This window comes from Triticum aestivum, chromosome 3B (genome assembly GCF_018294505.1).
Source record: "Triticum aestivum cultivar Chinese Spring chromosome 3B, IWGSC CS RefSeq v2.1, whole genome shotgun sequence".
NCBI lineage: Eukaryota > Viridiplantae > Streptophyta > Magnoliopsida > Poales > Poaceae > Triticum > Triticum aestivum.
This window is the reverse complement of record NC_057801.1, coordinates 479,910,033-479,928,031: the sequence shown is the minus strand read 5'-3', so window position 1 is coordinate 479,928,031 and position 17,999 is coordinate 479,910,033.

The following is a 17,999-nucleotide window of genomic DNA, read 5'->3' as shown; positions in this document are numbered from 1 at the left end:
CCACGGCCTTCTAGATGTGGTGGGGAGGAGATAAGGCTGATTGTGAGAGACAAGGAGTTTTTTGTAAATAGGGAACAAGTACGGGCATCTTTTTGCAAAAATGGAGAAGCTTGGTTTGTATGCGTCAGATCTAGATCCGACGGCTATTGGTGAAAGATGGGAGGCACAACATCATCACCAACTCAGTACCTGTTTGATTTGCAAGATTTTGAAAACGCAGGAATAGGACACGACAATATTACAAGTTTCAAACTGATATTACAAATGTTAGGAGTAATGCTGCACCTAGGAAGAGGGAATTACTAGGAAGTTCACGTCAGAACTTTCATTACTTTAGGTGGATGCAGTGTTATTGTACAAACTAAAATCCACCGCCCTGACAAGTCACTAATGGGCAAATAAGTTTTCGAGTCTCTGGCCACTTGATGTTTCAAAAACATATTCAGCTTCTGCGGAGACTTTGTCATTTAGGCTTAGATGCTTGCGGTGATCAGCACGCCATTCATTGTTGCGCCAGAGAACGCCAAACCTCATTACCTTGAGCACACTTGCCTCCAGAACAAAGAACATGGCCAATTTAATCTCAGATGTGCTGCCTCGGTAGTCGATCAAATCAATTTCTGTAAGATGGAGATCAAGGCATTCGATGAGATTGTTATAGTGCAGCACATTTTTCACTTTCGGGTCTTTTTTTATCTGCAAAAGGAGAGAACATATTAGAGCAGCTGGCTGCATAAGATTGCCGTGTCATCAAGAGGTACCAATATCATTCACTCATACGATAGGGTTGGCTGGCTAGTGATATTTTTTCACTCTCTCTCTCTCTCTCTCTCTCTGTTTCTGTTTCCTCTCATTTAACTAGGAGCACGTGAAGAGCTTGGGCATTTGTTGCCTTCCACTATGTGGCCGATGCCATATTTCGCAAAAGTATGCCACATAATATGCATCGATGTCAAATCAAAAGATTTTGGCACCGCTCTCGCGATGTGAGAGAGTTGGCACCGCTATGCACATAGACCCACATGTATAAACAAATCAATCAAACCAACTACACCAGCCTCTCACTCTCCCAAACAAGTGTTTTTTATTGCCTCAGTCCTCTCTCTCTCCCACACAGTGTTTTTTCATTGCGTGAGTTAATTTGGCACCGGAGCAAAGTAGGTGATCCAGATTGGGGCACCAGGTGAGCAATGGAGGGGCATCGATGCCAAATGCATCACAAGTGAATTAGGCGCATGTTTTGTCCTACATAGCCCACTTTTGTACTTCCTCCGTCCCAAAATTCTTGTCTTAAATTTGTCTAAATATGGATGTATCTAGTTACATTTTAGTGTTAGATACATTCGTATCTAAACAAATGTAAGACAAGAATTTTGGCACGGAGGGAATACTACCTCGTATTTAGTATAAAATTTTGACCATAGATTTACCTAAGAAAATGCCAATGCATGTCACTAAAAATTACACCATTTGAAATTATGTTCAAATATATAGTTCTTAGTGACATGCATTAACATTTTGTCAGATAAATCTATGGTCAAATTTTGATACTACAAAATTGGAAGAGTAAACCAGGACGGAGGTAGTACTTGCCCTTAGGTTAACCATAGAGTTACTGGAGTAGTCTAAGTTACTTTCCCCTATGACTAGCCTAGGCTACTATAGTAGTACATCATAAAAATGATGCAGGTGATCACGTGAGAAAAAAATACTAAAAACATTTCTTTCAGTGCAGTGCGTAGATGTAGTTTTGAACACTACACTTGTCATCGTATTTTTGGAAAATTACAAAAAAATTGAGCTACGTTGTGATTACCATTTACTAATAAGAAAGAAGTTTCACCTCGATGAGTAGCTTCTCCGTGCATGGAAAGCATGTAAGGAATCCAACAACTTGATCAAGATTGGGGCAGATAGATTTTAGTGCTAAGATCTTCACTATGCGCATGGACTGGGTCAAGCTTGTGGGAATCATTTTCTGGAAGACAGTCGTAAATACATCAAGAAGAAATTTAAAAATGTGAATTTCAAGAAGACGGAGAAGAAGATGAGTGTTGTACCTGAACGATTACGGATCCAATAAAGAGTTCGGAGAATTTGGCAGACGAGTACACCAACGCTGTCAATTTCGGCGCGTCAATGACCCTGATTTTTGTTGGACCTTCTAGATCCGATACAAGCAATCTCTCAAGGATAGGCGCATTCTTAATGACCATAACATGGAACAACTGGAGTGATCTCTTCCCAATTGATGTCTTGTTGCGGGGCCAGCAAGACATATAAATCCATAGGAGATTCGTCGAGGCAATGTGGAGGCTAATGAACCCGTGGATCTGCTCAAGATGAAGGTACTCGAGCGCAGTGCAGCTACGGAGCAGGTGCTCCATAGCCTTCTTCAAGATGACAACGTCGAAGAGGTCGAGATGCTTGAGTTGAGGGAGAAGAAGGGCGGGCGCGACATTAATCTGGGGAAGATAGCAGGAGCTGAAGCTGGCGTGGCGCAGTGTTGGCGTGAGGCGGAGCGCGGACGGCGGCAGAGAGCGACATCGTCCAGCTTCAAAGCTGAGCTCCTCGAGCTAATCTAGGGCGGGGGATAAGAACCACTCATCGAACTTGGGTTGGACCTTGTAGTTGGTACTGAACATGCGGATGTCAAGGCGTCTTGCTGGCCCAGGGTGCGATGAAAGGATCTTGGAGACTGCGGCCATGCGTTTGCAATCCCCATCGCAGAGGCAGTTGTCGACAGTGAGGTTGAGGGGGACGCAGCGCCAGAGGGGGCACCACCGCCGGGAGAGCAGGGTGGTCCGGACGGCAGATTTGGTGGGGAGGAGGCCGATGATGACGAGCAGCATGTCATCGGGGAGGCTGCTGATGAAGTCCAGGCTCGCCGGATGCGGTTTTGGCTCGAGCGGCCTCCGCTTGTTGGCTGCCTCGCCTTGATTCTCAACCGGCGGTGACGCCGGTGTACACGTGTGCTGGTGTGTGTTGTGTGCTGGGTGTGCGCGGGTGTGTCCTTCTGTGCATGCCGCCGCGCAGTGGTGAATTGTGCGCGAGTGCGTCCTTCGCATGCAAGAAGTTTGTCCTCAATGCGCCCTCAATTTACTAGCGTGCGGGGTGCTACCCCGAGTGGTTTCAACTTTGTTTCCTTCACCGCGTGTCAGATGGGCCTCTAGTTTACTTATTTTCACCCACTGCCACATGGGCCAGCACACCAAGATACAGAACACGAGCTGACAACGCAGCATGTGGATTGGTTGACCGGTCAACTAAACAATATACAGAGCTATACGCTGACATAGTGAGCGTATAATCCGTCAGTATAGAGAGTTCGAGGGGAGGCCCATGAGAGATAGCAGAGAGAGAGAGAAAGAGCTACTCCCTCCGTTCGATAATGTAGTTACAACATTTTTTTAAGTCAAACTTTTGAAACTTTGACCAAGTTTATAAAGAAATTACTTATATCTGCAATACCAAAGATAAATGATAGTATGAAGTAAGTACATGTTGTGATGAATCTAATGATCGTTCCAGATGTAAATGTTTTTCCGCACATATACCTAGTCAAACTTTTCTGAGGTTTGACTTTTCAAAACATCCATATGCTTATGGACGTGACAGAGTCCCTGACGAGAGAGAGAGAGATAGAGAGAGAGAGAGAGTGAAAAAAGTGTGTGTGCGTGTGTGAAAGAGACATGGACAACACACGATAAAAGTGGAGAAAAAGCATGTGTGTCTTATGCAAACATATCACACATGCATCTTCGACAACGGAGGCAAGGTGAGGAGATAGTGTGTGGTTGTTTGGAACCGAGAGAGGAAGACCCCTCGCACGTGGCCAAGAGGGGTCTGACAAATAAGGGAGAGAGGTCGATAGAGACGTACGGAGAAAATGCAGACATGGGGAGGAGAGAGTGTATGTTTGTCATAGAGAGATCCCCTGGAGATCGTGATGGGACTACATGGGTGGGAGATCGAGTGACAAGGTGTGTGCGTGATAGAAGATGCCCCGAGAGATATCGAGATAGACGTATGGATGGAAGGAGACAATACGTATGTTCCTTATGGCTAGTAAGAGATAATCATACTTAGGAGGGGGGAGTGCTTGCGCCTATGGCCCTGCTTGGATACTCTAACTCAGTTAGAGGTTAGAGTTAGATTCTAACCCTGAACTAACTCTAAGTAAAGAGGTGTTTGGATGGCAGGGTTAGATGGAGCGCGGATATGGCGAGGCACCTTCACGGGTGGTGTGAGAGGGAGGGAGAGGACGAGAAGCTTGGAGGAAGTGGGGAGGGATCTTCTGCGGGGAGAGCGAGAGAAAAAAGTGTTTATTAGTGGTCCCGAGAAGAACTAACCCAAATAAGCACCTCTTGGATGGGTTAGTTTTTTTGGATGGGTTAGATGCATCTAACCTAAACTAACCCTCCTGTTTGGATCTTTTTGGGTTAGTTGACTCCAAACTAACCCAAACTAACTCTAACCCGTGGATCCAAACAGAGCCTATGATGGAGTGAGGGATTATGGTACTTAGGGGGGTGCGTGTCACATGGAGAGAGAACAAGGGCGGAGAGTGTTGGATGGGTCTATATGTATAGAGCGAGCGAGACATGTGTATGTGTGAACCAGGGAGATATAAGGCCCGTTTGGCTTGCGTCGTGAGCATCTTTTGCATGGCCTGGGGTTGTGGCTAGATTTCATGCACGCTTGTTTGGTTGCTACCTTGTGAAAAAGAAAGCCCTCCTGGGCTGGGTTCCCTTGCACCTTAATTAGCCTGGCTGAACTCAAGACATTGCAAGTAGCCTGGCCCAAGCGACCGATTTCGAACGCCTGGCCGTGCCTGGTCGTGCGGCCATGAGGCTAACAGCAACATGGATGGATATTAGAACTAAATAATTGATGCATGGATTTATTGATGGGATGTTGATGCTTTGCCTGGCACAGGCATGAACCAAACGCTTCAGCACCGCACAAGCCTGGCCAAGAAGAAATATTTTACATCTCACGTCCACACCAGGCAGTACCGACCATCAAGGCATGAGGGTCAGGTCACGAACCAAACTGACCAATAAATTTTGAAAGAGATTGAGGATCCCCGATAAGGCTGAGTGGTGCGTCAGATAGCTGAGAGGGGGAAAGAGATATTCCATCCGCTCGATAATGCAGTGCATGTAAATTTTTTAGAAGTCAAACTTTGGAAACTTTGATCAGATTTACGCAAATGTTATTTATATCTACAATACCAAAGATACATCATACAAAACTACATCTCATGGTGAATCTAATGGTATATGTTTGCCATACTAGATGTAATTCTTTTTCTCCACGTACATGGTCAAACTTTGTGATATTCGACTTTTCAATAAATCTATGTGCTATGGACGGAGGTGAGTGCCTCAGTCGAGACAGATCAAGTGCGTGTGAAGGAGAATGAGTAAGTGTGCAAAAAGAGTATGTGTGTGAAAGAGAAAGTGACAACAAACGATAAGTTAGAGAGAGTGTGTTTTTTTGTTTCTTATGCGAACATATCATGCATGCATCTCTGAGATGGAAAAGCAAGGCGAGGAGATACACGAAGATAGCTAGTGTGTGATTGTTTGCAACAGAGAGAGAGACACCCCTGTAGCACATGTCCAATAGAGGTCTGGCCAACAAGGAAAAAAGGTCGAGAGGGACACATGGATGGCATGGACGCATGGGGAGGGAGCGAGGGTGTGTTTGTGATAGAGAGATCCCCTCGAGATTGTGAGGGGACTATATGGGTGGGAGATCGAGGGAGTGCGTGCGCGATAGAAAGATGCCCCGAGAGAAATCGAGATAGACCATGCACATGTTTGTGATGGAGACTAAGATTAGCTAGTCATATACATATAGGGGGGACTGCGTGTGCCTACAATTGAGTGAGAGACCATCATACTTGGCTAGCTGGGCATGAGATTGTGTGTGTGTGTGTGTGTGCGTGTGAGATGGAGAGAGAACGATGGAGAGAGATAGAGTTTTAGATGGGCCTATCGAGTGCGAGTGAGATATGCATGTGTATGTGTGACCCAGGTGGATGGAGAGTTTGAGAGAGGGGGGAAGAGCTCCGAGACGACATAGTGGTGCGTGAGAGAGTTACGGGCAAAGAGCCAAGGAATTTGTGTGCGTACGATGAGTGCACCCAAGATATCTAGCTTGGACTAGCTAGAGTATCATACATAGTGTGCGAGAGAGACCTGTAGATGGTGTATATATGAATGTGAACTAGAAAGACCCCCCCCCTCACACACACACACAGAGAGAGAGAGAGAAAGGGAGAGGGACCTACAAGGTTTTTGTGTCGGATGCGTGCGACAGAATTGAAGATTGTCAGCGAGAGAGTGAGAGAGAGAGAACAGGAGTCCGAGAGAGGGGGAGCTCGCGTTTTATGCATCAAAGACTAATATAAAGCATGTTTTGATATAAACTTGCATTCAAATATTTAAATTGGAGAACATGTTGTCTGTAATCCACACATTAACGGATATATGCGTATATCAAACAAGTTCATTAATTTGACTTTCAACATGTTCATGCAGTACTATAATACTGTACAACATGCTACTCGATTGAGGTGTTCAATTTTGGATTTAGTTCACTATTTTGACCTACTGAACGAGCTAGTTCATTGAATCGAGATATTTCATTTTGGGTTTGATTCGCGTTTTTGAGTGGGTTAACTATTTGTCATATAGTAAATCGCTAGCAACGAGCATGCAAAAACACATTACTCCCGAGCATCATCTCTCCATCTAAAAAAGAAGTGGCAAGCTAATATTTCAAAATTTGATTCGAATCGACTTGGTAAGGTAGATGTGGATGCTCGTTCACCCAAAATTTGACCGAACCATTAAACATCCTCTCTACTCGGTGGAATTCACCCCAGCAAATAAATGGGAGACGCGAAATTACCGTCCTATGTGGGACACGCATCAATTGGCCCGTTGTACATCGAGGTTAGGTTCGTATCTTCATCCAAGCGCGCCTTCTCCTCGGCCGAAATGACATGTGCCGAATAATTCATAAACCATGGTCGGCAAAACAGGCTCTCCTCGCCCGAAATAGCTCGCGCTGACTATTTCAAAACACGCTCTCATCGCCCGAATTCGCTCGCGCCCACTATAGTTCAAAACACGCCCTCCTCGCCCGAAATCGCTCCTGCCCACTATTTGGGGAGAAGCAAAGTTACTCTACTATCCCCGACCCTCAGTACACAGACCCAAGCCGAGAAGCCCATAGGCAAGGGTAGAACTGTAACTCCCCCTCACATTTCAGACAAATGCGTCCGTAAGACATGGTTCCACTCCCCTCCCAATCCCCCCCGCCCCCATTCATACCTCGTGGGCGCCAAATCACCTTCTCCCCAGGAAGCTCCCTTCTCCGGAGCCGCGAAACCTCAGCCCCACCTCCATGGCGCCCCCACCGCACCAATTTCACAGCCACCCTCCTCCCTAATGTCGGAGACGCTGTCCAATATCCGTCGTGCACTGGGCCGTGTGCCTCTTACTCCGTGCTGCTGGTGCTGCCTCGACGACGGCCGCGTGAACCGTACCGGAGCCGATTCACCCCCGCCATTGTTCACAGCGCCGCAGCGGCTCCAACTTCGGATCCGTCCAGAGTCCTGGCGCTGCTTCCGCGTAGCCGTCGACCATGCCGACATCGCTCTTTCCCTGCCGTCGGTCGCCACCGCAACCGCGCTGGCCTCACCGACTCGGCAGCTGGACCTGCCTACTTCACCATGCTGCCAGATAGGTCGCACCCTCATCTGAATCACTTTATTTAGGCGTCAGTTGTCTGAATTTTTATTCTGGGCCAATCGATTCCCAATGGGAAGCAGCACCCCTCGAGGCGGCGGAGCTCCTAGGCTGCTAGTTGGCTGGTATCTAATGTAAGGGTGCCGGGCCGCAAGTTCACCGCGGAAGCATCGCTTAGATGGCTATCTTTTAGAGTTGCGTGGGTTGAAGGTACTGCCGCCACCGGATCTGGATGACGGGGAGTCTTTGTGGATTGGCCCGGGGGCGGCGCAACCACGGCAGTGCGGTGGGGCGGGGAGCGGGGTTTTGGCCGGGGCCACGGACGGCGGAGGCAGGCTGCTCTGCCGTTGGTCGCTAACTCTTCGGGGAAGATTCCGAACAGTGTCAGCCGGGAGGCACAAGACGGCCATCAAGCCATCCGGCGTAGATCGGACAGTACCAAAATAAAATAAAATCGTATGACCCCAATTTAGTCTTCAGTCAACAGACGTGTGACCACTCTCGTAGCTTGCTGTTGATCTCTTAGTGTATTTCTTCGGATCAAAGAGATATGTCGTTCTTAACATTATGCGTTATCTACATCTTCAGACACACCGTCTTCCGACTCACCGCAGCTGCTCCAACAAGGGAAGCATACACCAGAAGGGAGCTACAGTCCCCACTCAACAGTTCCCTGCATCGAATGCGCGTGCCCGACATGGACAGCCACAACAACCGCAGGGCCATCGACAAGTCAGCACATGATGCTCACTCCTATGGATGGCAGCCAGATAGGTTGTACCCTCATCTTACTTGTGTGCAACATTTATGGCTTTGTTATTCATCTAAGCACGGAAAATAGATCATCACATTTCACTGTATATTCATGCTGATCTCTTACGAGTCTTGTTCAGGAGTTCACGTTGTTCCATAGTTCAGCTAATATACTTGTTCTTTAGGTAACGCTGTTCCATAGTTATCATCCATCAGCCAATGCTATCCCACGGGCTGGTGATTATAGTATTATACCAATTCTAGTATTACCTATGTTGTTCTTTAATACTTTTGTGTGCCATCTAGTTAATCTCGAGTACAAATGATACATATTCTGTAGCTTTCATCTGTGTTCTCCCTTTAGTTTATGAGACCTGTTGCTGCTAGTTAACCCTAGTCCTACTATTTATGTCGTCTCCTACAGGCACTCATTTACATAAATCTAACTACTAGTTGTCTTCCATGCATGTCAGATATAATTGCACACACTGATATATCCACAAGAACCTCACGGAGCAATGTAAAGGCCAATAAACTTGATGTCAATGATACCCAATATGATGGAACATGTAAAGGCAGTTCTTCAGAAGACTTGCAGAAAGATGATGAATCCTCTTCACCCCACAAGGTCCTTGCTCTAACTTGTCCTCTGATATGGGTACAACATGCATATAATATCCTAGAGTGTATCTACTCTGTTGCAATGCCATGTGCTTAGCATGCTGATCATGCATGTAAATATGTCATGCCTTCCTGTTTTTCAGTACCTATTCCATTCATGATAACATGTTTTCAAATTCAAGTACTGTCATTCTACTCTATTCCAGTACCGATTCCATCTGCTTAATTTGGACATCATGCTTCTGAATATCTTATGCATTGTTATTCATCAGTATGTACTTCATCTGTCTGCTATACCATGTTTTTTACATTGAAGTGTTGTTCTAGTGCTCTGTTGCAATGCCATCTTATTTTCCCAATCATACACGTGTATGTTGCCTTAGTTATTTCTGTACGTATTCTGCTAGCATATGGTTTTACATTCAATTAGTTTTTTTTGCTGTGTTGTCCTGTCGTATCCCTAGCTCTTACACCATACTCCCTCCGTCCGGATTACATGTTGCCGAAATGGATAAAAAAGGATGTACCTAGAACTGAAATACGCCTAGACCCATCCATTTTTTTTCGGATGGAGGGAATACATGTCAATATGTCATGCCTATCTATTCTTCAGTACCTATTCCATCTCTCTGTTGTCGCATGTTTTATAATTAAAGCACCATTCTTCTATACAAGGCATGCAAGGGGAAGACGACTATGTTAGAATCTGAAGGGTTACAAACAAGGCCTTTGCAAAAGATCCAAACGCCAGGAGATAATAAACCAACTCCAGTTTTTATAGATACTGCTCCAGCACAGAGAAACCCAACTCCTACTTATAATAAGCAGATTCCAGTGGCCAAAGAACTAGTCCGCTCCAGTCCAGCAAAAATATGTCAACTCAATTCTAAGAAGCATTTGTGTATCCTTGCATCATGAAATTTTATAGCATGTTGATCATATTTTCTACATGTTTCTTACCCATCTCTCTTTTGGAAAATAAGCTTAACAGATAGAAGAATTTCTGCATTGGTATCGTTTATGAGGAAAGATTCTTGCAGGAATTCTTTGTGCTCCAATGTAGATGTAAGTACCTGTTGTATATCACTATATTTTTTACATCAGCATGTATTTTGTTAATCGGCGTGAATACAACCTTTATCTGATCTAAATTTAGTTGTAGCAAAATGTATGATTAAAGGCCACAATGTTGATTTTTGTAAGGAAAACTGCCTGGTAGTTTTGCATCCTGAGCTGCATGAGTGTACTATCTCATATCAGTGGGTTTGAATACTTTGGTTCTGCAGTGGGTTTTTCAGTATTTTTTTATTGTGTTGTCCCGTCGTATCCCTAGCTCTTACATCATACTCCCTCCGTCCGGATTAAATGTCGCAGAAATGGATAAAACTGGATGTATCTAGAACTGAAATACGCCTAGACTCGTCCATTTGTTTCCGGATGGAGGGAATACATGTCAATATGTCATGCCTTTCTATTCTTCAGTACCTATTCCATCTCTGCTGTAGCATGTTTTATAACTGAATCACCATTCTTCTATATAAGGCATGCAAAGGGAAGACGGCTCTGTTAGAATCTGAAGGGTTACAAACTAGGTCTTTGCAAAAGATCCAAACGCCAGGAGATAACGAACCAACTCCATTTTTCATAGATACTGCTCCAGCACAGAGAAACCAACTCCCACTGATAATAAGCAGATTCCAGTGGCCAAAGAACTAGTCCGCTCCAGTCCAGCAAAAGAATGTCAACTCCATTATAAGAAGCGTGTGCGTATCCTCGCATCATGAAATTTTATAGCATTCTGATCATATTTTCTACATGTTTCTTATCCATCTCTCTTTTAGAAAATACGGTTAAATGATAGAAGACTTCCTCCATTGGGATCGTATTCGAGGAAAATATCTTGCGGGAATTCTCTGTGCTCCAATGCTGATGTAAGTACCTGTTGTATATCACTATATTTTTACATCAACATGTATTTTGTTAATTGGCGTGAATCTAACCTTTATCTGATCTAAAATTAGTTGTAGCAAAATTTTAAAGGCGCCAATGTTGATTTTTGTAAGGAAAACTGCCTAGTAGTTTTGCATACTGAGCTGCATGAATGTACTATCTCATATCACGCACATTACTGAATTGTAGTGCTTCTCTGGTTGCCCATTCATTCATTGTGTCAATGTTGCTTTCGTACTACCTTACCTGGCTGATGATAGTTGTACCATATTGTGTTAATTTGGTGTAGGCTACTTGCCCAAATGTTCGTTGTGTCAATGTTGCTTTCCTATTATCTGACTTGGCCAATTGTGCAGGCTGCTGAAGATAAGAAGACAAACTCTGAAAACAGCAAGGCAACCCCATTGTTTCTTTCCAGTAAATCTAGGCCAGGTAATATGGCAATAACTCATGATTAATCGGTTTGGTTCCCATCCTAATTTATGTTATGATGCAGTGGTCGAGACACTCTCCACTATCAATAATACAAGCCTGCCAAAATCGCCATCTGAACCTGTTCAGTATCCTCTGTCTCGAATGCAACGGAATAAATGTATGTTTGTGAACCAATTAATGGCTGAAGCAATGATGGAAATGGTGGATGAATCAGAGGTGCATAGTCGTGCGACACAACAACTGATCAATGTTTTCAGAGATAGTGTAGCAAAGTAGAAAGAACTTGCCCACATGCTTATGGGCGTCATCTGTGCTGAGGTTGCAGATTGTGACATTGTAGATGGTTAGGTTCTGCTCATTTATTTGCACTGGCATCAATATTTGATTGCCCAGTGGATGTAATTTCCTGTAATATATGCTGGATGTGCCACGTTGTTCCCTGTATGCCGTACCTTTGCGTGATCGGTTTTGGTCCTGTGCATAATTGCTCGTCGTAATGGGCTCAAATTATCTAATTTGGCCTAAAGACATGTACGAACTTTAGTGGGCCCATTAAGTTAATGGGCCGTTACTAGGCCGAAAGTTAATGGTCGGCCCTGTTACCTCCCGGCTTGTTAACAGGCCGACATCGAAGCGGGCAACAGGTGGCCCCAGTTTATTTCACGGGCCGTTAACAGGCCGTTACTAAGTTTGGGCTACATATGGCCCAACTATACTGTAGGACTTTAGCAGGCCGAAAGAGACAGCGGGCTTGTACTGGACCATGAAGACCATGGGCCGCTAAGAGGCTGAAAGTCAGGTCGTATTGTAAATGGCCCAACTGTGTTGTGGGCCTTTAGCAGGCCGAAAGAGAAACCAGGCTGGTATTGGACCATGAAGGGCATGGGCCATTAAAAGGCCAAAACTAAGGTCCGACTACAAATGGCCCAACTAATTTATGGTCCGTTAACAGGCCGAAAGGCACACAGGGCCGGGAATTGGCCCAACACTTAAATGGGTCGCTAAAAGGCCAAAACTCAGGTCCGACTACAAATGGCCCAACTGATTTATGGGCCGTCAACAGGCTGAAAGTGACACCGGGCCAAAAAATTGGCCCAACACTTAAATGGGCCACCAAAAGGCCGAAACTCAGGTCCGACAACAAATGGCCCATCAGATTTATGGGCCGTCAACAGGCTGAAAGACACACCAGGCCGGAAACTAGCCCAACATTTAAATGGGTCGCTAAAAGGCCAAAAGATGCACATCCTGAAAATTGGCCCATCCATTAAACAGGCCGTTAACAGGCCGAAATCTCATCGGGCTGATATTGAGCCCAGATATATAGCGGGCTGTTAACGGGCTCGAACTAACAATGGGCTGCAATGGTGTTAAATCTTTAACGGGTCGTTGATGGGCCAAATTGGCACATCTCGTATGGGTCGTGGGCTTAAATGGACCTGACACAAGTAGGCCTTATATGAGCTGGCCTGCTAATTTTTACTGGGTCGGCCTTTTCACAGGAATGGGCCTCTGTTGGGCCGTGCCACGTGTCGACGTATCATAGGCGTCTTCCGTCCAATGATTGGATGACATCTGTCCCAACAGTGAGCCGACACATGTTTCCTCCAGCCAATGATGATTTTACACGTGGAAAATCCCCATTGGTCGGGGCTATTAACAGGTTATCGGATCCAAAACCCGACCCGATAGCTTAACGACGTTCCGTTACGATGGATGCCACGTGTCGGTCACCCTTGACGAAAGAACTTCTGTGACGCGCGATTTATCGTCATGGAAGTGGACACTTCCATGATGATAATTTTGGTAATGTCATGGAACACTTCTACGACAGCACAGGTATGACTATCTTGATTCTGTCATAAATTTGTCATGGATGTACATGCATGACAAAAAACGCGACCTACTGTGACAAACACGTATCATCACAGAAGTGTATTTTTTTGTAGTGTTGCCCTAGCCGCAAGCACGACTGTGTCATCCTCAGGAGCAAACTCTTCCACCAGGGCGTCCACATGGTCATCCACCCACCTGGCTAGTCTGTCCTGAGTAGCCGCTGGCACGGGGGCTAGCACAACATTGAAGTTGATGTGGGAATCACGGCTGAGGAGGTTGCTGAAGACACGCGAGAACACGCACCCAAGAAGGCCCTGGCTCCTCTCCCCAACAAGCTTGCGAGCCTTCGTGGCCCGATCCTCCAGGCGGGTCACAATGTCCATGAAGAAGTTGAGGTGGCTGGCGTAGTCGTTCTCATGCAGATGAGGAGTGCGCTCGTTGCAGAAGGTGCCCAAGGCGCGATTAGCTCTGGCTCAGAGGTCCTGGACCATCGAGCCGTGCTCGCGCTGCAGCGTTCGGTGATGGTTCACTTTGTTCGCAGCCCTTTCCTCAAAGGGATGTGGTGACCTTGACTTGCTGCTGAAGGGAGGATAACTTGGCGTGGGCAGAGGCCAAGGCGGATTCGGAAGAAGCCAGAGCCTCCTTGGTGGCATTCTCACGCTATTCCGTAAATTCCAGCTTCACCTTCAGGACGGTGGTCCTGCCCTTAAGCTCGACTTTGAGCAGCTCCAGCTCCAGGCGATGCCCTTCGGCCAGGTCTGCGCGCGCCTTCGCCACCTTCTCCTTGACCTCTAGCTGGACCCGGGATACTCGGGCGGTGACGACGTCTGGCGCTCCCTTACCTCCAACCGCTCCGACACCAGGCTATGCTCCACAGCCTCCAGTGCTAGGTCATCTTGGTGCATCAGAAGCTCCGCCTCGATGAGAGGCGCTTCGTCCGACAACGTGGCCAGGAGGGCACGCCGCATCTTGATCTCCTGCTCAAGGGCGGCGTTTGAAGATAGGAGCTCCAGCTCTTTCTCCTTAGATGCTTCATGATGGCGATTAGCAGCTTCTGCATCCTCCAGGGCGCGGGCGCAAGCCTCACGAGAAGTTGCGAGGGGGGCCGCCGCACACGCATTGGCATGATCACGCCGAAGCTGCCCAAGGTTGATGGCGACCTTCAGCTGGTGCCATTTGCGTGCCAGTTAACGGTCCTCTTCCTCCAGCCGGGTGTCAACATCGTCCAGCTCCCCACCAAGCCGGATCATTGCGCGCATCGCCTCGCTGAAGAACTCGAAGCGGATAGTATTGCGCTTGCGGATGAACACCATCGCACGTCCAAGCCTTTCTTCGGCCCCGGTAGCCGCCGAAGAGGCGGGGGACGTATCGCCTGCCTCCGGCGGGGGGCTGGCCGATGTAGTTCCACAACCCGAAGACGAAGACGGCCCAAGGGGCACCCAACCTCCAGCAGTGACTAGTGGGAGAGCCCTTGGCACACCCTTCACCTCCCAGGTTGAGTCGCGGAAGAAGGAGGTCAGATTCTCGGGTCCGGGGCCCTCCTGCAGTGTCCCAGTAGCCAGGGTCGGACCCGTGCCTTGGGCAGAGCCTTGGCATGGGGGGATGTGCGACGGGGCCGAGCCGGATCCTTGGAAGGGTGCCTCTCCTGAGGCTTCGCCGTCACAGGGACCCTGCGAGGCCCTAGTGAAAAAAAAGCATGGCGCGCAGAGAATCATAAAGTAAGGTACTTACTCGTCCACAGCCATGTACTTCCTCAGCTTCAGTGGTCGGCGGGCGTCCCCACTACAGCTCGAAGATCCCTTCCTCTTGTGGAGGGCTTCAAGATTCAGGCAAAGCCGGCCGGGCTTCAAGGGGCGGTCGCCAGGAGCGGGAGCGCTCGACAGGGCGCTCTGGGTGGCAGCCTCTGGAGTAGGAGCGCTCGGCAGGGTTACCTGGGTTGTAGCCTCAGGGGCATGAGGAGGCGCCTCCCCGGTAGCCACCTCGGAGCCATCACCCCGAGCCTCAGGAGACTCAGCCTCCGAAGCATCTGGCTGCACTGACCTTGCGGTGGCCCCTTCCTGGGTCCCGGGAGTCTCGGCCTCCGGAGCACTGGATGACGCAGGACCCCCCCCCCCCGGAGTTCTCCTCAGCAGCAGCTGGTGGCGTGCGTCCCCCCGCTACCACACTTGGGGCGCGCGCCATAGGATCAAGTTGTAGGGGAGCCATGAGGATGGGATTCTCGCGAGGCCCATCAAGGCCCTCCGGGAGTAACCCCCACTCATCGAAGAGGGGCATCTTCTCCACGAAGGCCACCTTGTTTGAGCATTGGTAAAGGAGGCAGCCATTTCTAGGAAGATTGGCAGGCTTGGAGTCGCCCGTCAGAAGCTCAAGCACCTTGCTCAGGGTCTTGGGAGGCAGCATCGGCTCCTGGAGCCTCATGGAGTCCTCGGCACCGGTGAAGGTCCACAACGGGCAAGAATGACGCTGAAGCGGGGCGATGCACCACGGACGAATTCCTTCACGACCATTGGCGCTGTCACCCCCAGCGTCTGCAGCCTATCCAGCCTCTTGCAGATGCGGATAAGCCGAAGGTCGACAAGCTTCACATGCCCCCAGCCAGAGCTGGGCTCCGTAGGCACCCGAGGGGTCAGGAGTAGGGGGCTACGTACCAGCGTCTACAAACAACCACTACTTTCGGAACCCCTTTGCGTCTGGCATCAGCCCGAAATCGATCCCCGAGCTGGTAGTCGCCGCAACCGCTTCGAAGGTCACACACCCCGAGCGTTGGCGGGCGTCGACCAGACGGAGCAAGAAGAAGTGGCGGAACAGGGCCATGGAAGGAGAAATGCCGGCCATGGCCTCGCAAAGGAAGGCGAAGACAACAAGGAGGAGGATGGATCGGGGATCTAGGTGCAGTAGGTGGATCTGGTAGTGCGAGATTAGGGCGTTGAAGAAAGGAGAGAAAGGGGGAATCAAGCCCGCAAAGAGAGCGTGAAGGTAGATGGGAATCTCGGTGGTGCTCATGTCATCCACAAGCCAAGACACGGGCCGGGCGGCCGTCGCCTTCCACTCATTGAAATCAGCGGCAAGAGTAAGGAGGACCTTGTTCAGCCCCTCCCGATTGGTCACCGTCGACTGCTCGAGAGCCGGCTCCAAGGTTGGCGGGGATCCAGCCGGGGCGCACGACTTCCCCTTCTTCTTCCTCTGCTGCAGAGCCATGGCGGAAGTTAGGAAGGGGGAGCGGCGCTGGCACGAGATCTGCGCAAGGGATTGCAATCTTGGGAAGAGAAGGAACGAAGGCCAAGCGCGACAATCTAGGGGGGCGAGCTGCTCTGGCAACGGGCGGCCGCCAGGCTTGGCGGATTTCAAGGTAGCATGGGGAAGTGGAGACGCCCACATCCCATCAATCGCCACGCGTCATTTAAGGCCGCAAGTGGTTAGGGCTGACGCTCTGCACTTGCCCTTTGGCCTCGCCTAGAAGCCAAGTCCGAGTGCGCCTTGCGCCTGGGGGCTACTGTCGACATTCTGGATACGGGGGTTCCTAGACTTGCCTGCCTGCGGCCCACTGCATGGCTCCATCAATGGCCTGGTACGTCCCAGCTTCAGCATCAACAACTCAAGACCCTCGCGAGGGGCCAAGCCTCGCGAGGCGGACAACACTAAGACCTCCAAGGGGATTAGCCTCCTCAGGATGGCTCCCGAGGGGCGGAGACTTCTATGCAAGGTGCACCTCATGAGGCTCAGCTAACGTGAGCCATGACGACCAAGGCCAGGCGGGCGCCAGCTGGCGCAGAGTACCAGTTTTCCTCTATGGTGCAAGGGAGGAAAGCGGCAGGTGCGGAGTCCCGAGGAATCAACCAAAGGTTTCCATTCTTGTGCAACCAGACCAAGACCGCCAGGACAGAGGTCATCACCGAGCCCACCGCAGCATCATGACTAGAGGCTTTTCACAGGCGAAGACTATTGGGGAATGCAGTAATTTCAAAAAAAAATCCTATAATCACACAAGATCTATCTAGGTGATGCATAGCAACGAGAGGGGAGAGTGTGTCCACGTACCCTTTTAGACCGAAAGCGGAAGCGTTAGTTAACGCGGTTGATGTAGTCGAACGTCTTCGCGATCCAACCGATCAAGTATCGAACGTACGAAACCTCAGTGTTCAGCACACGTTCAGCTCGATAAAGTCCCTCGTACTCTTGATCCAGTTGAGGCCGAGGGAGAGTTTCGTCAGCACGACGGCGTGGCGACGGTGATGATGAAGTTACCGGCGCAGGGCTTCGCCTAAGCACTACGACGATATGACCAAGGTGTGCAACTGCGGAGGGGGGCGCCGCACACGGCTAAAAGATCAACTTGTGTGTCTATGGGGTGCCCCTTGGCCACGTATATAAAGGACGGGGAGGAGGAGGCCGACCAAGAGGGGAGGCGCGCCATGGGGGGGAGTCCTACTAGGACTCCAAACCTTGTAGGATTCAGCCCCCTTCCTATTCCTAGTTGGAGAAGGGCGGAAGGAGGAGGAGGAGAGAAGGAAGGAGGGGGGCACCGCCCCCTCCCCTTGTCCAATTCGGATTGGGACAAGAGGGGGGGCGCTACCTCCTGGCCGGCCCTCTCACTTCTCCACTAAGTCCCATGTGACCCAATAACTTCTCGGAGGGGGT